The sequence below is a fragment of the Callithrix jacchus genome, chromosome 2 (assembly GCF_049354715.1).
Source record: "Callithrix jacchus isolate 240 chromosome 2, calJac240_pri, whole genome shotgun sequence".
In the NCBI taxonomy this organism is placed as follows: Eukaryota; Metazoa; Chordata; class Mammalia; order Primates; family Cebidae; genus Callithrix; species Callithrix jacchus.
Window position 1 is genome coordinate 118017672 of NC_133503.1, and position 22446 is coordinate 118040117.

General features: G+C 33.6%; 1 long non-coding RNA gene across 1 annotated transcript in view; it reads left to right on the forward strand.

Moving 5' to 3' along the window:
* Positions 1-2354: 2354 nt before the first annotated feature.
* The window catches only part of LOC118151468 (uncharacterized), a 95933-nt gene continuing 75841 nt past the window's right edge, over positions 2355-22446 (forward strand). Inside the window, exons 1-2 of the long non-coding RNA XR_004739803.3 lie at positions 2355-2448; positions 5838-5884. This is a non-coding gene — a long non-coding RNA (uncharacterized LOC118151468). The remainder of the gene's footprint in view (positions 2449-5837; positions 5885-22446) is intronic.

Genomic DNA, 22446 nt, shown 5'->3' on the forward strand with positions numbered 1-22446 from the left:
CATCATTTGGCAAGCATTGATGATACTACATAGGCCATCATTTTTTGTATTTTTGGACATTTTTGTTCTATGTAATTTTATATAAAACATAGCAATTTTCTTTAAAGTTGAAAGGTATCTGTAAACAAAAATGATTAAAAATTTTTCCTCCCAGAAAAATGAGAAAAACTGATTGCATGTCAAAGTATCATCATGGTGTTTGATATTATGGAGAATATTTAGATAAGTAAACTTCTGCTTTTGCCATGTTCTTCTTTATGCTGTCTTATATTTGGATATGTAGTGGATTAGCACATATAAGTAAATTAAGTGTAGTATTGAAATAATTTGATATGATTTATATACTGCTTATCTTTGACTGCCACTTTTCACTTTTCTCTTACATCCAAGCCAGAACTAGCCTCTGCCCATTCTTCCTTCTTAATAGCTATCAGATAGGGCTACTTCTTTGTATAATCACTGTCACCATGTTAGTTTAGACCAAAATTATTAGCTAGACATTTCTATTGGGTGATCAAAATGGCTCTAGTTCCAATGATACAAAGGAAACGTTACATTTATTTGGCCAGTTCCTGCTCCTTCCAAATTGCTTAACCCCAAAACTGCATACTCCAAGCTCAAGGTATGTCTCCCTTGCTTGGTCACCCACATAATTTGCAGTTACCTGTGGGCAGAGCATAAATAATTCATTAGAGGGCTAGATTGGCAGCCTCAAACTAGATTTTCATTAGTAATTCAACAGTTGGTTTCCATGATATAAAATCTGGAAACTTACAGATACAAACCCTAGAATAACTTCATTCAATTCACACTCCTCTGCCCTAATTGTCTAAGTAACTGTCGCTATCCAGGTCTCTGGGAGATGACTAAAAGCTTTTCACTAACCTCTGGGGATTGCACTACTAGAATCAGAAGAAAATTCTAAAGATCTAGTCATCTAGTCATCACAGTTCTAGGAAATCCTTTAGAAAGCAAAGAAACATTCACATTTTTATGTATTGCTGGGGAAAAAAATTCATTACAAAACATTATTCTGTTTATATAATTCAAGTAATTTTAGGTAAAGTCAAGCAATCAGTTATCAGGCCATCTATACGAAGCTCACTTTCTAAAGTCAGGTGACTTCTTTCGAGTTAGCAGTGGGAATCTGACAAAGTTAAAATCTTGCTAAGCATATTTCTTAAAGACCTCTTTATTTTCTCTTTTTTTTTCAGAAATATTTGTTTTCTAATAGTATTAATAGTAACATAGTTTTAAAATGACACAGACTCTGTTAATTTTTAACTAGAAGTTCAAGATGTTTCCAAAGAGCTAATTGTGATTGAATTATCTTTGTAAAGCCAAACATTTTTAGTAAATAATATAAACATAATAATTTGGATTGCTCATGTGGCTAAACAGATAGATTACTTGAAAGAGAAGTTTGTATTTGGTAAAGAAGTAGGGGTGAGTGGCATTAGAGAAAATCAATGTTGTTTTTCAGTTTTTTGGTTAATCGCTTCTTATTGCTTTATTGCTTTTTAAAAAGTACAGTTTGTTCTTCTAAATCAGTACATCTTATTACTGTATTGTAAGGTGATACAGAAAATAAAATAGCCTGATAAAAAATGAAAGAGCAACTTGCATTGTTTCTACCAAAATATACTAAGTATATCTACTTAAATATTCTACTGGCTTTCAAATTATTATTTTTTTTCAAATTTAAGCAAGTTGTGAAAAGCAGTTAGACTATAGTTACAACGGATGGAAATGTATAATTGGTATAATAGGATTCATAATCATTAAGCTAGAGAGAAGAGAAACTGAAATAAATTAATTCCTTTCCAAAGAAAAGAATTCCAGTGTTTTTAAATCAAGGGGTATAAAGCAAAGGTCTAACTGCCATGTAAACTCATTTTAAATGTCATGTCTTATTACAACCTAATAATCGGAATACCTATTTCCCTCTTTTGCTTGAGCCATCAAATTTGTCAAAATTTTACAATAATTCATTTTATCATTCCTTAAACATTTAAATGACAGAGTCCTAGTTAAGGGAGGGAAAGCTTCTCTAATCCTACTCCTCATGGTACAGCTGCCTCTGGAGAGATTTTTTAAATATTCTGTAACATGTTATAAGCAGCAGCTAAACTTCTCAATTTCACTGTGATTTCTTGCCTTTTTGGAAACTGACAATAAATTGGCTACCTATCATTCTTGACCTTTTGACTTCTGAACCACTGCTGACCAAATCTTAGCTTGCCTTGTTTAACTCAGTAGCTCTAGTATCTCTCTGATCCTCTCCCAGAGGGTCTGAAGCTTTCAGCCTCCTGAACGGGTAAGCTCCCCCTCTAGTGTTCACTGCTCATCAAATTATTCCTCCAACAAATAAGACAGGAACTGCCTGTTTTTTGATTCCCTATCGAAGGACGGAGCTTGATTACTGTTTAATGACACAAAGAGGAAAAGGTAAGTATAAATCCTGCATTTAAAAAAAAAGTTCCTTCCTTTTGATTCCTTTTAAAGCATTGCTACTGTTTGGTTATGAAACTAAGAAATGCCTCTTGTGCTGCCTTGCAGGCAGAATGCATGGCTGAATAGACAGGATGAGTTTGAAAGATATAAGATGATCTGGGAAAAAACAATCCTTTCTGTTGGGAAGCTGCATACCTGGTCATGAATAAATGACATTTCAATGGAAGCTGACACTCAGGAGCTTTTTATTTGTAGACCAATTACCAATAGAGGAGCAGGATAGGGGATTGGGTTGTTCTAGGGAACACCAGCATGTTTTTCTTCAAGGATTTTTAAAAAGACCAGTAAAAAATGAAATGCCTTCCATTTGTTTTTGCAAAGAGCCTGGGTAAATAGTCCCCTACACTTAAAGACCCTCACTCAATTTGACACAGAACTTCAGAAAAAAAAGTGCAGTAGATATTGGTGGTAGTTTTCAAGTCTGTTGAACTCAAAGGTTAAAAGTTCAAGAACTTCATTAAATGTAGTGTTGAAGCCTTAGTGTGACATAATCCAGAATTTATCATGCGATTGAAAGTAAGAGAAAGAAAAAAGAAAAGAGCAACAGAAGGAAAGAACTAAAACAAGGAAAAATCTAAAATAGTTCTGAGAGGTTAATCTTCACAGTTGTTTCTAAACTAAAATCTAGAAGTTTTATTTGTTTGTTTTGAATCATCGGCATAATTTTAAACTAACTAAAAGGAAACATACACCAGATTACTCAAAGAATGCACAGATAAACTTTCTATTTGATTGTTTCAAACTGTGTTTCAAACAACTATGTGTGTGTCTTGAAATAGATCATATAATTTATTTGAAATTCAGGTTGGAAATAATATGACCACATTAAATTACCATTGGTTTTAATCTTCTAAATTTTAGGGAATAAAGTAAGCCTCAACCAAGTTTTTCTTCATATTGGTAATCCCGAAAATTAGGTTAGATTTATAGTTTTATTCTGGTGATCTAAGTTAACATGTATTTCTTAATTAAAATACTGAGATTTTTAAAACGTGGTAAATACGTATCACATAAACAGAAAGGATATGTTCTATTTTTATATACTATCATAACCAAAATGATCACTATTCTCATAATTCTCACTAAGAATATATTAAGCACCCACAAATTATACAAAGCTACACCCTGTCATAACATTTTTAATGTAATGTTTGTTATGACATTAAAACTGAATTATTCTGTTTTGATCTTTTAAAGACAACAAAACATTTTCTAAAGTACAGTAACCCATTCCACAAAAATATTCATTACCTTATCATTGATATTTTTCTCTTTACTGTGTCATTTAGAACCGGATTGCTCAATATGGCAGAAGAAGAATAATGCTTTCAAATCCTGTAATGTTAGAGTACCTTAGCTTTTTCCTGTTTTCAATTTTCTAGGTTCTGTGTTTTATTAAATTCTATTTTAGTGCTCTATTTTAAAGCTGACTCGCTGACTCCAGGGTCTTGTTAAAAGGTCATCACTCATGAACTAATGGCACCAGGTGACTAGGGTCTATCTTTTATCAGCAGTGGCCCCTTTGAAGCTTCAAAGGATTAATATTGTCTGTATGTACATTCAGTTTTGAGCTTCTTGGATGACACAGCAACACACAGTATGACCATTTCTACTAGCCTGAGGGTTTTTCCAGGTGGACAGCTGTCTTTTCTGAACAGGACTCAGATCATACCCACTTCCCTCTGAGCAGTTGTTTCACAGGAGTATCCTTCAATCACATGTCTCATGCTAAGACTCACTGTGAATTGGAGTCCAGCACAAATATAAATACCACCTTCTTTATTTTTTAGAGGTTGCTCTAAATTGTTGGTTCAGCAAAGTCTAAACCACTAGAAAAATTCTACAGTAAATAGATTGCCAATTATAATGGAAAAATTGAATTTTTAAAACTTTCATAGCCAGATTTCTAGTTGTACAAATTTCACATCAAAATTTCTAGTAAGAAGGAAGTCATGATTTATATGTTTGACTAACTTAATTGCCAAAGATTATGCACAGTGTAAAGGACAGGTAAAAAGGCTCTGTCAACCAAAATGGTTAGAAAAACTCGCAGAAAAAAAATAATGACAACACAAATTTAAAGCAGAAAATACATTTAACTACACAGAACCATAAAGATTTTTGTAATATAAAATGACTTATAATAGAATTATAAACCGTAAGAATGATACGGTTTTTAGAGTTGATCTCATCTACTTTTCTCATTGGTCAAGTTCCAGGCCCAGGGAAACTTGGAAAAATGAGTTGTTTGTTTAATGTCATATGGTGAAAAAATAGAGAACAAGGCATCAGATCTTGGCCTGTGGGTTTCAATTGCAGTGCTCTTTATACCAAGTGAGCTTTTAAGGTAACTACTGGTGCTTTCATAGAAGTAAGAAAAAAAATACATTTTGGGGAAGTTTGAAAAAGATGTGAGTTATTTTAGAAGATAGTAAATATTTACATGGGAGGAAAGTTAAATGTTTCATGTGAGGAAGAAAGTGGACTTGTTGTACACTTAAAACTCATATTCTGAGATTTTACTTTTACTGAAATAACCACTATTAAGATATAGATTGTTATTGAGACTGAGAATTAAGAACAAAATGATGATTAAAGACCACATATTTTTATTAACAAATATATTAGAAAAAAAAGTAAAGTCTTCATCAGCTCACTAAATTTGTACATAAGTCTCTATAGTTATAGGGCCCAGCAAGTTCATAAACACAATTTTTGATAAATTATGTTGAAAAGTGATCAAGTGAGCTTATATATTTTTAAAACAATATGCATTCATTGATTAATCAACAACAATTCTAATGATTATGAGACAAGAATAACTGGTTAATGGCTTTTAAACTACAACTGCAAATTAAAAATTTTTTTAGAAAATCAGGTGCACTATTTTCTTTGTTAACCCTATCATCCTAAGTGGGAAGGATAAATTAAGGTGTTGCTTCATCTTTGTTATGGACTAAATGTTTCCCCACCACCCAAATTTCATATGCTGAAATATAATCCCCAAAGTGATGCTTTTTGGAGGTAGGGCCTATGGGTGGTGATTAGGTCGTGAGGGTGGAGTCCTCATGAATGGGATCAGTGCCCTTAGAGCAAAAGACCAGAGAACTAGAGGAAGCATTCAAGGTGAAGTTGGCTTTCTGCAGCCTAAAAGATGGCTCTCATGGCCAGATGATGCTGGCACCCTGATCTCAGATTTTCAACTTTTCCAGAACTGTGAGAAATAAATGTTTGTTGTTTAAACTACTCAGCCTGGGGTAATTTGTTAAAGTAACCTAAACTAAGACAGCTTTTCTAAGACAGCCTCTCAAATCAATTTTCAGATTCCTGAAGTGATTAATGAGGTCATACATCCTACCAGGAAAGCTAGGTAAAGTAACCAGATTTTAATATCTTTACAGTCTGAATTAACAAAGTTAAAATGGATCTTTTTAAAATCACACATAGCATGTGAAAAAAGTATGTCTCTTTCTTTGATCTCAGTTAAACTTTTCTGTATTCACTGTTTATTCTATCATGTTGCCAACTGTATACCTGTTATCTAGTTAAATATTAATCCAATCTATGTACATAGAAAAAACCCTAAAAGTATATATATTAATATATCAACAGTATTATCTTGGTAGAGTGCAATTATACATGTTTATTTATCATTTTTTTTGCAACGAACATGTATCTCTATCATAATATTAAACAATCTTTCTCATATAATGTCATTGAAAAAAAATTGACATATAGTGAAAAGGACAGAAAGAATAAAAAATACATTTTCATTTTTTGGTAGTCTCTACTTGTTTTCCCACAAAGTGGGAAATGAATGTGTTTTTTTTTTTTTTTTTTTTTTTTTTTTTGAATGATTCATTGAGTGCCTATATGTCTCTGGCACTGTTTCAGAGTTTGGGATATGTAAGTGAACAAAAAAATGAGAATACTGCTTTGTTAGAGCTTAAATTCTAGTGAGAATCAATTAGAAAACATTAGGAAAGGCCGGGCGTGGTGGTTCACGCCTGTAATCCCAGCACTTTGGGAGGCCGAGGCGGGTAGATCACGAGGTCAAGAGATCGAGACCGTCTTGGTCAACATTGTGAAACCCCGTCTCTACTAAAAATACAAAAAAATTAGCTGGGCAAGGTGGCGCGCGCCTGTAATCCCAGCTACTCAGGAGGCTGAGGCAGGAGAATTGCCTGAACCCAGGAGGCGGAGGTTGCGGTGAGCCGAGATCGCGCCATTTCACTCCAGCCTGGGTAACAAGAGCGAAACTCCGTCTCAAAAAACAAAAACAAAAAACAAAAAACAAAAAAAAAGAGAGAGAACATTAGGAAAACAAGGACGTTTTTAAAGGTAAGGCTATAAAAGTTGTCCATGAGGAGATTGTGGTCAATTGTGTATGTAGCAAGCAAAGTCCTAAAAATAGGAAAATGTGGAGGAATACTGAATCTCTTTTGAGTACAATTTTGTTGGCTATGCTAATAACAGTTTATATAGGAAAGAGTTTGAATTTAGCCAAGAGAAGCTGGTCATCAGTAACACAGATGACACTTTTGCAGGTTTGAAATAATTAAGGAAATAAAGAGAAAAATCTTTACCTGTAGGGAGCAGAGGCTTCGAAATATGGTTCATTGCTCTCATTGTGCTGTTGAAATAGTTACATGAACTTAATAAGAAACAAGAGTATTATTTGCATTTACACTTAAAGTTCATAAGTTGCAGGTTGTTCTTTAGTATAGGAGAAAGAGCACATAAATTAATCGGGAATTAAATTGCTTGAATCAACATTAATTCATTGAAAGTTCTAGTCCATATGATAAAAGGATTATTGTGAGCATGTTGGAATTTCATTATTTTGATCATCCTGCAGTACTCCTCTTTACTTTTTAAAAACTCAAATTATTAATTGTCTCCTTATGGGGACTTTGATTGATTTTTCCTCCCTTGCTCCAATCTCTGTTAGGAGCATAATTCTGTGCTATATTTAGTTAGATACCAGTCCTTTACACATTCTGCTTCACTTGTAGGTGTTCTTATCCTATTTTGCCAGAGCATGCTCAAGAGCAATAATTATACCTTTTTCTTTTCTGCATCTATATCTCTATTCTCAGTGCCACAGCCTTCCACTCATAAATAAATAAAATCATTGTTGTAAAGACTGGAATGAAAGAAAATTTGAGCTTCCTAGTCTTCATTCTACAGCTTGATCACTATTTTACAGCTACAGCAATAAATTTTCCATGATAGTAAACATTTTTTCAAGGCAAAAAGATGTATTCTTTCGCCTCCAACTTAAAGTCGTGCAATTGTAAAACCCCTTTGCCCTAGAATGTCAGTCTCATATCTCTTTTAGAAATTGTCTCTCCAAATACTATATGATATTAAGTAAAGCATTTAAATCTTATTATATTTTCAGTATTATATTACCAGTTCATGTCATTCATTCATTATTTGAGGAACATCCTGATAACATGATAGCTACTGAACTTTCTTCTTTTCATGAGACTTACAAACTAGGATAGAGGCAAGTAATAATAATAAAAAAAGAATGTGGTATAAATGCACTGAAAGAAAAGAATAACTGACATTGGAAATAGAAATGCTAGAAAACGTCAACACTTGAAGCCTTCTTATGTCATCTGTAAGCTTGACTGTGGTAGTTTGACACCAAAGCTCTGCCTGTGCTTATGCAATATTATTCCCAGCAAGCAACAGTATATCAAATTGTTCTAACCCAAGGATATCATGGTTGAAGTTCTACTGTGTCTTCAGGTGTCCGTTAATGTGTCTCACATTGTAGCCGCTTGAGTATTCTGCTGTATATATCCAAGCATATTCAGGTCTACATGATATGTATTAAAAAACATTACTTTAATACAAAATGTTTGTGGAGAACACCCAAATCTATTAGATATTTTGAGTAACAAAGGGAATAATGAATAAAATAGAAAAGGGGTTAGATGAGGTCCCCCAAAATAAGGCAAATGATCTGTTACAAAATTTACATTTCCAGCTAGGTATCGGGTAAATTGGCCAGCACTGAAAACATTATAAAACATTATATTATGTACAAACCTGACCTATTATAAAGGATTCAAAGTGATACTGGTTGCAAATCAGGCATTCTGTTTCCAATAAATTCTGTAAACCTTACAGAAGAAATGTGGTCAATGTCATTTAAGTAAAAATTAAAAAAGAGAACCAACCGTGGCACGATTATAGTGGCATAGCGTTTCAGAGAAGAAATGGATTTTATAAGGACATTTAGGTAACTTTGTAGATGAAACCAAATGTAAGGAACTGTTGAATACAGATCACCTTAGCAGAGAGAAGGTCTGGGTAATACTGTCTCCATTCAGATTTTAATATAAACTTCACTCCCTCGTGCACTTCTCCCATACTTCTATCACTATATGAATGTGAACTTCTAGATTACTTTCACATACCTCTGAGTCACTGTTTAGCACAGAGCCTTGCGTAATCATTCTATTATATAAGCTTGATTGCTGCCTTGCTTGCTAAATAAATGAGTGAATGAATGATGAATGAATATATGGCAGACTTTATGCAGACTATGGTAAGTCATGGTGCTAAAAACAGAGCATCTGATAAAATGACTCAACGTTCAGGAAAAAGTCTCTCTCAAACTTCTACAGAATAATAGAAAGAATCACAAGTTCAATCTTAATTTTAAGTAAACATAAAGTCAAAATTATTGAGTGCAAAGCATGTGCCAAACCATTTTAATTGTGTTAAGTTGATTCCCATAGCAATCCCCCCAGGCAGATATTATCCTTAATGAGAAGAAAAAGTGACTGAGCCTAAGGGAAATTAAATAAAATGCCCAAAGTGCTATAGCTAAAACAAAAGAGCTAGATTTGAATGCAACCCTAGATGACTGCACAGCCCATACCCTTTCTACTCTGTTGTTCTTCCTTCTATTGAAGAATGACTTGGAAAGGTTATGCTTGGAAATACAAGAGGTTATTGTACTATTAAGACAGAATTTATAACAACAATGGAAACAAGCATTGAGCAGAATTTAACCCATACCCTAAACTTTAGGGTAACATTTTACAAATTTTGAGAGAAAAAGAGTTTTGATTCCATGGCCATTCATTTTAAAATGGAAGATGGATTCAGTGCTATAAAGACTCTGAAATATGAAATTAAGAGTAACATCACTGAGCTGGCTTCTTCTAAATATCCTGGTTTTATCACTTACTGGATGAATGATCGTGTGAAAATGACCTCTCTGCACCTCATTTTCCTAATTTGTAAAATGGTGATAACAGCAGTACTTTTTCTTGTATGTCAATTGAAGGATTACATAACATGCAATTGTAAAGAAATGCATTAGTGAATGGTAGTTATAATACAGAAGACGAAGAAATGCAAGGAACCAAAGGGTTAATCATAAAACAGAATCAGACGAGTAACATAGGAGAAAAAGGGGAAAGTCAAGACAGCATGGGACAAAGGCCGGTGGAACCAATTGGCACCAAAAACTTTTTCTAAGGTCAGGGTTGAAGTAGCTTTCAAAATCCCTTAAGAATAAAGTTTACGTGGAAAAGGTGAGTACAATTTGGCATGGGTCTGTATGACATAAATGGTATGGTCTACATGACCATACCTTTTCAGAGAACGAAAATATCAGGAATCAAAAAGAGGTTAAAGTATGATGAAAAGTGACTAAAATGTACAGAATTCAATAGAACCGAATGTAAAAGTCCAAATTTAGGCTCAAAAAGTCAAAATAATCTGGAGAAATTTAGCATTACTTTGTTAACAAACTTATTTAACAATTATTAGGTATCTTAATAATAAGTATCATTATATTGCATATTTAATTTACCTATTCGTCTACATACATATGGCATCTCTTTCCTCACTAAGATGTACATTTCCAGATAGCAGGGTGCTCATGCGTCTTGTCCACAGCTGCCCACAATGTGCTTCTCACAATGCTGGTACACTGCAGGTATTTCGTAAATAGTTTTCAACAAATATGTTGATTGTAAAAATAAATTTCCTATACTTAACTTTTGTGGGGCATGTTACTTAATCTGTGTTAGCTGCTGAGTGTTTATCTCCAAAATTGTTATAATTAATGAGACAATATATGTAAAGTGCTTGGCCTGATGTCTGGCATTTTGCAGCTTTTCATAAATGCTAATTCTACTCTTTCTGCTCAGTTCTGTATAGAGGATAAATTCTACAGATGGCAGAGGTGTTTTCTGGTATGGAATGACACAAGACTAATTTTTAGATAGACTGTTTAATCTTTTACATATTTTATCACTTATAGAAACACCTAAATTATTGTTACAATAAAAGTTTATACTTATCCTTATATCTAGTAAAATATTGATGAAATTCAAAGAAATTTAATTTCATAAACACTATTGATCTTTATTACATTATATAAAGATCATATCATCTCTCTTTTCAAAACGCCATATGGCTGAGCTGGGTGAACTTAGATTAAATAGCCATATTACAAGGAATATGGAGCAGCCATTTTTTCAGTATGTAATTTTTTAAGTAAAATTAACATTGAGCTCTTGGAGGTATCAGTTTTAATAGTAATAATGGTGTACTTAGAGTTTCTTGTAGTTAGACAGAAGCACTGCACAGCAGTAGAACAAATCACAAAGGGTTATTTAGCTGTTTTTATTTTTTTAAACTTCAGCTCTAAATGAAGACAATTATATTTGAGATGTGCATTTAAGAATCGAGTGAATCATAAGGTCAAATTATCTTTAAACCAAAATCAAATGACCATTGAAATCTCTTACAAAAGACATTTGGCTTAGGAAAATTGTTTTCTGTTACTTGAGACTTGGCATTTAAACATTTGCTTCTTTAAAATTACTTCTAAAGATTGTATTTGTATTATAATGGAATTGTTGTGCAAGTCTGGCTTAATACATAAAATGAATGCTATTATGGTGTCCCTGATGGCTCCATCACGATCCATGAAGAGTTCTGACCATTCTTACAGGTCTCTGTACAGTCTGCCCTCTGCTGCCCTAGGCCTATGCTACCAGTCGCATTCTCCAGCTCATCAACTCTGAAATAAAAAACAAGTTCTTAGCTCAAAAGTAGACTTGATGGAAGTCTGAATTCAATTTCAGAAAATCAAATATGTCAAAGACTAATTTTGAAAGAAGGTTTTCTACCATTAAACAAAATACAAAAACAAAACTCTCCTAAAATGCCAGTTGAGGATAGGTCTGGCATTATCAGGAAAAAGGTATAATATAAAGAAAACATTTTCGGTATACTATGGTTGACATTCTGCGAGGATTATAAATTGATTTTAGAATTTCTGAAACTGTAAGTTTCTATTGGGAAAATGATCTATACAGAGAATGCACTTATTAATGAAAGTCCTCTTCATTATTTCACATATGCCTTCCTAGGAAAATAAGTTATCAGCAAGTATTTTTTCTTCTCACATATATGTTTAAAAATTAAGCAGAGACTCAGATAAAGTGTACTTACTGACCCTTACGTGCAAAATTTCTTTTTTGAAGGTTGGTGTCCCAAAGTCTTCTTTAAATAATATGGAAAATAAATTTGAGGAAAGGAAAAGCATATATTGAAACTCTAAAATACAAATAAGAGTTTTTAAGTCATATAATGAAAATTTATTTTATTAATTTGAAAAAGCTGCCAGATTTTATAAAAAACATCTTTAAATTCTAAAAGTTTATATTTAAAATATAGGAAGTGTACAGTCTTATTTTAACATGTAATGATAAAGTTCAGCCTACTTAATAATTAATTGTAATCAATTTATAAAGATGACTAAATTTGGAATCCACTAGTTGAAAAGGGGATAATAGCAATATTTTTGTAACATTAACAGTTTATAATAAGTGACTTTTCACACATATAATATTATTTATATGAATAGAACTGTTTGAAATGCATAGCAAAGTTTTGTCTTATAGAGGAATAGTCAGCATTTAAAAAAATAAGCTTTGGAGAAACCACAAATCTGAAAATTTTGCATTAATTAAAGTATTATGAATTCATTTGTTAAAGGGAAAGTAGAGTTACAGCTGATTTTAATGATGAGCTATATTGAATTGCTTGCACAATAGCACACATGTCTTTGATGATACCAACCTCAGAAATAGATCATTTTAGCAGCAAAGGCAGCAATTATAGAAGGATGTCAGGTTACAAAAACTGAGCAATTAGACAAGAATTTATCAGGGCATGATTCAATGTAGGTATGGTTTTTTTTTTTAATATTAGTTTCTGTTATATCTTTTTATAATTAAATATTTTAATCTCTCTCAAGATCTCTCTAGTTTAACTAAATCCTCCCACCAGATATGCAAAGTAAAACTATGCTAGTCATTTTGGAATTGTGAAAAAAAGGAGGTAATAGCGTGTTGTGTTCAACTCTACTGCTCCAATTCATTTCAATGAGAATCAGTCAATAAAAAGTCCCTGTTTCAGCAAAGGCGGGAGAAGAAACAAAAGGACTTAATGAAATGATCTGTTTACAAAATGCTAAGTGAGGGTTCTATGAGAAAACAGCATTAAATCCAATTTTGGTTTCCTAATGCAATTTAGGAAGTCTTATATGCTCCCAGTTTTTGCTTGTCTTTTTTTTTTTTTTTTTTTTTTTTTTTTTTGTGAATGGACTGAGACGTGGTCTTTTTTCTTTCCTTAACATTAATTTTTTTAAAGCTATTTAACTTTCTTACTCTTCAACTTTGCTACACTATTTCTAAATAGCCTGGAAAAGATAAATCAATGCCTGAACTGTAACCTTACACTTATATACTTGTTAAATGACTTTTTTTACAGTCTGTTATTGCTAGAAATTGGATTGCTTTTAAACTAATGCTGTCTGGCGGGCAAAAGTGAGTGAAACCGCAAAGCCTGGAGGAACACTAATTACTTGTTTTAATTAGCAGCAACTTTCACTAGAGTATAATCTCCCTACAGGCCACTTTTCGGTAGGTGTGGAAAAAAATCATGTAGGAACAAACTGATAATCTCTTACTTGCCCCTAAATGAGAGCAGAACTCTGATTCTAGTATGGACATATCATTTGTACAAGCCTCTAAACCCTCAGGACACAGGGCCTACCAGGCTAGGCTACCCAATTCAAAGATCTTTAGCAATCAGTTGTACAATAGAGCCCTTATTTTATGCTGCTACATCATAAAAGTGGTCCTTTTGTTACATTTCCATCCTTAAAAGGGTCTTAATCCCTTTCTTTTCAGACCAGTCTATGGCAAATTCCACTGGGACATCCCATTCGCCACAAGGACTGAAATGACCCACTCCGAAAGCAGCATGTGAAGCTTTGAGCCTTTCTTCCCCCCGCCACTCTCCAGAGAACATTAAATCGTACTTTTCATTCCCCTCACCATAGGGGGAACCCCCTTAATGATGACAGAGAAAGAAAAATTCCATCACACTGTCCTATGATACCATTCTGCTGTCAAGCAGGCGTTTCCCTGGTCAGAGAATCAAACATGGCTTCCAGCAGGTGGATGTTGCTGAAGGTCACAGACAGCAAAATGCAGAGGTTACACATGGAGGAAGCACAGGTTCCCACAGCAAATTAAGTCATCTGTGAAGCCTTCTCATTTCCCAGCGACTAAATTTATGACTGCTTTTAAGGGTCATCATCGCTTGCATGCGCACGCACTTTATTGAAAGTATCTGAGATTTTGGAAGAGCAGGATTGTCCCAATTAAAAATACATACATGAGCTACACGTTTAAAGAAAATAAAGAAATTTTAAAATGTGTTTATGTAACTCTTTTATTACCAATTAAGGAGATAAAATCTTAAGCAATTTTAAAACAAAAGTGTAAATGGTAGATTAAACATGAACATGTTACTAAAGGTTGTAGTCTGGAAAATAGTAACATTTCCCCTTGATATGAGAAAATTATTTTAACTTTTTACATCAAAGGGCCTGAAAAAAATCCACAGCATTAAAGTTGCATAATGCTATTATAAATCTTGATTACTATGATATGGATTCTTATAAGGCTTGAAATATGCCTTTTATTAAAACAAATTTAAACTAGGAATTTTTTATAAAATAAAAATATGAAATAGTAAGTCAGTAATTTTTATTAGATTCAATGACCTATAATTTAATTCAAATTAAAAATAAAGTTTTCTCATATGTTTTACCACTACTTAGTTTTCTTATTTAATATAATTTTAAATTATACTGTAGTTTCTTCTCAAACGTTGAAAATGAATAGAATCTATTCTATTTTATATAAATGTCCCAGATAATTGTGTAATAAATCTTTGCAAGTGTTGACATTTCCAACTGTAAATGATAATATCATTGTAGATCTTTTTGACCAGATTATGAAATTTTTCAAAAAACTGGAAATTCATTGCTTTATTGGTTCTTTATTAAATTAATAACTTAGAAGAAGCCTTAACTGAAAATCCACACTCCACTCCTTTTCACATATATATATATATATATATATATATATATATATATACACACACACACACACACCACATATTCTAGGAAAATATTATATGTATAAATAATTCCATAGTGTAATATAATATACACATTCATTTATTTCACATTCAAAGATTTAAGAATTTTGGAATTAAAAGAACAAAAACCTAAAAATCAAACTCAAAACCAAACACAGCAATTTTATAACGTCAAATATTGTCTGTACCGTTCTTACATTACTCAGGCGGTAACATTTGCCCGTATGTGATTATTTGAAATATTAAGATAAAAGAATCTTCTAAATGCTTATACTATAACTTTCCCTTGTTATGACAGTATGTTTCTCTCCAAGTGCTTTATTTTAGTTTGCACAAGGGTGCCTTTAGTTACTGTTTTGTAAAAAGTGAAAAATTCAAAAAGCATTTATATAAAATTACTGAATCTGTGTCTTGAGATTTGTTTTCTTCTATGGCAGGCTTTGCGGGTAGCTTGTGTCTGGGGTCCAGCCTGCTGGAGGGTTACAAATGCAATGCATGAGATAGCAAAAAGAGATCTGAATCAAAAAAAGTAAACATCTAGAATAAAGAACAGTTGAAAGGGGCTTTGTGAACAAGGGGTGTTGCAGTAGAGAATGGGTTTGGGGTGAGGCTGCCCCGGTTCTTTGTTCCTCTTCACAGCGGTGGCTCTGAGGGACATGCATTGTCCCCTGAATGAACTGACCATCTCTCAAACAGACTAATAGCCACCCCTGTAAGCACATTTAAACTATCAAGCCTAAATATTTAGAATTATTTAGGGCTCTTTTTTCATTAATTAGTGGCTACCTATCTACAATTCCTTATTTTTCTGTACATTCTCTTTCCCTAGTACTTTCTACAAGAAGCATTCTGAAGTCCAAGGCTGAATGCTATGGCTGAAACTTGATCCAGTTTAATTAAGTCTGAAGAAAAGTCTTACTTTATAAGACTCATGCAGTATAGAGAACATGTGCATCATGTGAGATACAAACTCAAACACAATTTACTCTGACTTTAAATTTCTAGGCATAATATCTTTTTTGAGTCCCACTTTATTTTACTTGCTCTTATGTGGAAAAAGGAAATCCATGTCTGAAGAGGTAGCATTCAGAATCTGTCCACTACAGGAGGAGAAAAAACTTGACCAAATGCAGGTTGGAAAGAGGAACTATTGATAAAAGAAAGAAAAAAACATAATTTTTCCCCCCACTAAATGTCAAGGTATGTGTGTTTTATAATCTTGAAGATTCTCTAGGTAGATGTCTTGATGGGAAATAAAACTTGAATGTCCATGAGGGATTCAATCACAATTTCAAAGTGTCATTTAAATTCCATTATTAACTTTTTCAGTGTTGTGAGTGGTGATTAGAGTCTTAGCAAAACACTATTAGTGTTATAAGCTTACAGATTATTTGATAAAGCCTTATAGAAATGGTAGATTTTTCTTCTGATACAACAAGTGATAAACCTAAAAAGCAAATACTTAACTCTGACACAAAACACCTTTCCCAATTATGCATATGATAAGACTATGAATGTGCAGGTATACTTACTATATTTTAGTAATTTAATTCTTTTACCTCTGAAGAACATGTGCCTTTGACTTTAAAATGTAAATGCCAAAACAAAGGTAATTTTACACTTGAAAAGATGTGATAATATGAATAAATATTTTAATCATAAAATAATTTATCAATATGTAATATAGTTCTGGTTACACAACTGCATTCAAATTATAAAAAATAGTCAAGGTGACATTTATTATTTGTGCCTTTTTCAGTATATATATTTTATTTTAATGAATATCCTATTCAAAATTGTATAGAATTCCCAGAATCCCAAAATTTCAGAAATTACTTGGTAAATTATTTGATAAAGATTTCCTAAAAGGTTATTCTTTTTGAATGGACAATTCTATATTCAGATCACACGGTGGAAGCATCTGACCATTCCTTTAAGCATCTTTAAAAAGAATATAAATGATAAACATGAAAAAAACTCTGTAAACCAAATGCAAATTGTAATTATGAAGTATTATTAAAATGATATAGGGGATAGCAAGATGCATGAGACAAGATGGCTGACTTCTGAGATATCAAAATACAGAAAAAAGTCAGGCATATTCATATCTAAGTGTGTCAGCTGTTCTGATTGAAGTACAAAGAACCATGGAGTATATTTGATAAATGCTTACAATGTGCCAGTTACTGCTTTAAGAGTTTGTTTGTTTGTTTGTTTGTAGACAAGATCTCCCAGTAGCATGATCATAGCTCAAATGCCTGGGCTCAAGTGATTCTCCTGCCTTAGCCTCCTGAGTTGCTGAAACTGCTGGTGCAAGCCACCATGTCTAGCTAATCTGTTTTAATTTTTAGAGATATTCTCACTATGTTGCACAGGCTGGCCTCAAACTCCTGGTAATGCTGTTATAAATATACTACATAGCTCACAAAAATCTGTTCCACTAATGGTTCATATTTCTGTGCTAAACTTATGGATCAAATTTGCTTTGTTTTATGCTTTATGAAATACTCATTATTTTCACTTTTTTCTTGGTTCTTAAAAAAAATTTTAAAGAGGCACTTATTAAATATCCATTTATTGAGTGTGTACTTGGCCACATCAAAAGCTTGTCCTGTGATTATTATGCACACACAATCTAGCAGAAAGAAATATGGAATCATTGAATATATGATAATGAATCATATAGTGAGTATACTTTCATAGTATTCTAGAAGAGGATTAGAACAGTAGATTTGCTCTGACTGGCAGATTTAGGAAAGACTTCAAATTAAAAGTGTTACTATTTAATCTTGATTGATTATTAATTTAGATTACAAGATTGACATTGGAACCTGGAATCTAAAAATGAAGAATATTTTATTAGTAGACTAGATTGAGAAAGAGATGTTCTTTCTTGAATGCTCCTGATATCCATATAAAGATGTATTTACACTCTGTGGAATATATTTTTCTTTCTTAAACTATAACTGTTATAGGACAATTTCCCATTATACTTATGTACCCCTAGAAGTAAGGCTATGATTTCAAATTGTCTTTTATCCAGAGCTCAATTATCATAGCATTTGAGAATATAAATCCTATAGAGGTTTTGATACATGGTTGCAAATTCTTTGACACTTTTCAATGGAAACATAGGGTCAATTTCCCCTCCCTTTCAATCTGGCTGGGCTTTCAACTACTATGAACAATTGAATATGCTAGAAATGACACTTAGGACTTCCAAAACTAGTTTACAAAAGGCTGTGATGCTTCTGTCCTGTTTGCTTGAACAATTGTCCTTGGACCCTTGTGCTGCCATATAAAAAGTCTGACCAACCTGAGACCTTTGTGTTAAAGAGGATTCAACCACCAAGCACAGCTTAGCCTTGTCCTCCATATTCTATCCCCGATCTAGGTGCTAAAAATGCAGGTATAGCCGTTTTTGATCTTTTAGACAAGCCCATCCATCAGCTGAATGTTACAAAGTGACAGCCATCCATAGAACATGGAAAAACGGATTCACCTAGCCAGGCTGCATCCAAATTCTCAACCCACAGAACAGGAGGTATAATAAAGTGGTGGTTGTTTTAAGCCACTAATTTATGAGATAATCTATTACATAACAATAAAAGCTGGAACAAACAAGAACAAATCTGTTCAAATTTTTTTTACATATATTAAAACTTTTGCCTTTTTGAATCCAATTATAATCTTATCCTTTTCATTCCTTCTCTAGATTTGTTGAATGAGTGAATATAAGATTGAATTAATACTACGGGCTTTTACATTAAGTAAATAAATATACAAAATAAATATATTGTAATAAATTTTGATAAATGCTATGAAGTAACCTAAACTGGTGTTATGAAACACAAATGCTAGAAGAATCTAGTGCTCAGGGAAGATTTCTCTTCAGAAGTGAAATTTAAGTCAGGCCTGAAAGATGGGAAGGAACAGGCAAGGGAAGATTGAAAGAGTGAACTTTCTAAGAAAAAGGAGCAGCTATGTGATAAGTCCTTGAAATGAACAAGAGCTGGGCAATTCTAGAATTCATAGGAAAATGAAACAAAACAACCACTACAACTGAAGCAAAATAAGCAAATGAGAGAACAACTCAAAATAAATTTGGAGATAGGGCTCAAGAGCCATATTAAACAGAAAAATTCCTTTTAAAGAATTTAGATTTAATTCCCCACTCAAAGGGAAACTATGTAGATGTTTTATAGCAACTAGCCATTATTGTTTCTATTTATACATAAAATATTCATTAGATCTCATTCTGCTAAAATATTATATTTATGACAGTAATACAACAGATGAACTTTTGTTTTAGTCTTTATTTATTTGTGGAAATTAACTTTGAATTTTTACTTGTAAAACCAAAAGCATGTTTTCAGCAGGAAAAGTGGTGACGCTCTTTTCCTACAACTTGTCTCCAGTGGTAAATCTCCAGAGAAGTCTATAAACTATAGTGGAACGCGGAGTTAAGTGGAGAAAGGGAAAAGGCTCAAGTGAAATATAGATGTGAAGTTTTGTCTGTTCTCAACATTGGAAAAAAAGTACATTTCCAACTGTCATAGTAAGGACTAAAACTATTTCTTATGGCAGTTGCAAGGCTTAAGTAAAATAATCCATATACTTCATTCACGACGTGGTGTGTCATGTAGTGAAGTTTCAATAAGTGTTATTGCTACATTTGAGTTGTAAAAATTTGGCTAGGTGACTTTTCTCCTTAAATGATATTAAGGATGCTTGCAGGGTGGACTTTCACAAGTTGAGTAGTCCTTGTCAGTGGCACACATTTATTTAGAGAGGTGAACTCTTCTAACTTACATGGAATACACCTGGCAATCACTGAATAGAGCCCTTGCTTTGATAACAAGATAATTAACTAATTTTACAAACAGGCCCAAATTATAAGCCATGATTAAGAAAAAACTATTTCTTAAAATAGGAAATTAAAAAATTTCTCTTATGGCTTATAGCACAATGATATCAATATCATTTGGAATTGCTTCACACAAACCTGGATATTTAATATAATCAGAAAAGACTGAAGCAGTATGGACTCTTCTTTCATCTTTATTTTCCCAGTTCATCATGCCGCAGATATTTGAGTTTGGCCACTTTTCCTTCTCACTCTCTTCCCCGATCTGCAAGCAGATGCAGAAGCACTAACCAAGGATTCCCAGAGAGAAAGAGAGTAGAGCCATGAGATGAAGGGAGTCTGTGTCCCTAAACACCATGTGGGAGCTGCTATGTGAGAAGAAAGAGACATCTTGCCCAATAAGTAATTTATTGAGCTTTTTAGATTGTATTTTAGCATTTGGGGTAACTTGATTCATATGATCACATATTCCCCATCCTCTCCAAAACATTCTATTCTCTCAAAAAATAAGCATGTTGTTTAAAAAATAAGTCACTGAAAATTACCTTTTTTTTTTTCCTCTAAAGAAATTTCCCTCCTTAGTTGTCTCTTTCTTTCTTTTAGCAGGAGGTCCATCCTCCCAGTGTCTCAGCCTCAATATCTTGGTTCTGGTTGTCACGGGCTCCATCTTGCCCCTCAACTATAATTGGTTACCATCTTTCATAAAGCCTGAATTCTCAATGATCCTCACATCTAGCCCTTCCAGCTGACTTAGCAGTTTAGACTTTTAGCACCTTTCAATGATCATTTTGTCAGCAATCCAAACCCCAATTTATTTGGCCCTCAATCTGTACTCAGCATTGTGTCAAAAAAGATGTTAGTCAGAGTCCAGCCAGGAGATGAAAACCATACCAGTAATTTGAATAGGGAATATTTAAAATAAAGAACTGTTAACTAATAAATAGGACTTAAAAATGACTCCAAGCCAAGTGAAATAGTAAATGTAGAAAGCAGCTACTATATCTAGGGTTAAGGGAGAAGTAACAAGAAGAAACCAAGAACTTACAAGAGGAATTCTCTTTTAATGCCAAGACTCAGACCTTATGGGAGAAAGTATGACTATCACAGAAATACATGGCCTCCTGATGGTTAAGAAACTTGTTGAAGAAAAAAATTATCCATAAAAGAATGAACAAACCTGTAGGGCAATGTGTCACTCTGCCTTAGGAATGTCCCATTGAGTGGCTGAGAGACTTGCTGGAGGATATAGGCCCTACATGGTCCCTACAACAGGCTTACCAAGTGGCCAGAAAAACAATCAGAGGATATGGGTGGTCTGTTTTTAACATTTACTTATGCCCTTGCAGATCTCCCTACTAGCAGGTCTAACACTGAGTCACTGGGCAAAGGAGGAAGTTTGACACGGTCCAGCTATAGGTAGTATTACAAACTAGGGCAAAGAAGAATGTATTTGGAACTGAGAAAGAATAACATAAGTAGCACAGGGAATGAGAGAAGAGCCAAGTCCCCATTTTCCATTAGCTCAGAAACGATGTGGACTGAGATTAAAAAGTCAATATTTATCATAGATTTAGGCAAGTGCTATGATGGAGTATACAAAATGTTCATAGGAATCTAGAGATGGGCACATAATACAGGTTAAAGAAATTAAAGAATGATTGTGGAAGAGCCAACTCTGAGTTTCAAAGAGTGAGTAGGCATTAGCCAGATGGGAAAGGAATCATGAGGAGAAAGCTTTTCAGATAGAGGAAATAGCAAGGGCAAAGGTTAAGACTGGGCCAGAGCATTGCTCATGTGTGATTGAAAGTTACATAAACTGCAAAATATGGGGGGGATAAGATCTTAATAGGTAAGGATGGGCTAGATCACTTATTTGTCCTGGTTTCTAAAATGTTCTAAGAAGTTTGAATTTTATCCTGAAGACATTGGAGAGCAAATGAAGGATTAGAAAACGTTAGTAGGCCAGGCACAGTGGCTCACGCCTGTAATCCCAGGACTTTGGGAGGCTGAGGTGGGCAGATCACCAGGTCACGAGTTCGAGACTAATCTGGCCAACATGGTGAAACCCCATCTCTACTAAAAATACCAAAATTAGTCAGGCGTGGTGGCAGGCGCCTGTAATCCCAGCTACTTGGGAGGCTGAGACAAAAGAATCACTTGAAAATGGAGGGCAGAGGTTGTGGTAAGCTGAGATCATGCCATTGTACTCCAGCCTGAGCAACAAGAGTGAAACTGTGTATCAAATAAAAAAAGAGAGAGAAAAGAAAAAGTTAGTAGAGGGGAGTCAAGATCAGAATTATAATGCTAAAAATCCACTGGCTGTGTGAATTCAATATCATTTCAAAAGGATTGATCTCTCTGTTTGCTGGGAAGCCCAAATACTATGAATGCCTTCACCTGGCACATAGCCCAAAATACAAGCTCAGAAACTATTTGTGGAATAAATGAATGAATGAGAGTTCATTTTAAAGATGGTGACCAACTCTACTTAAGTTAGAGGTGTTTGAATATTCAATTGTGGAAGTTTAAGAGCCAGGTAAAGGCAAATCTCTACGTCAAAAGAG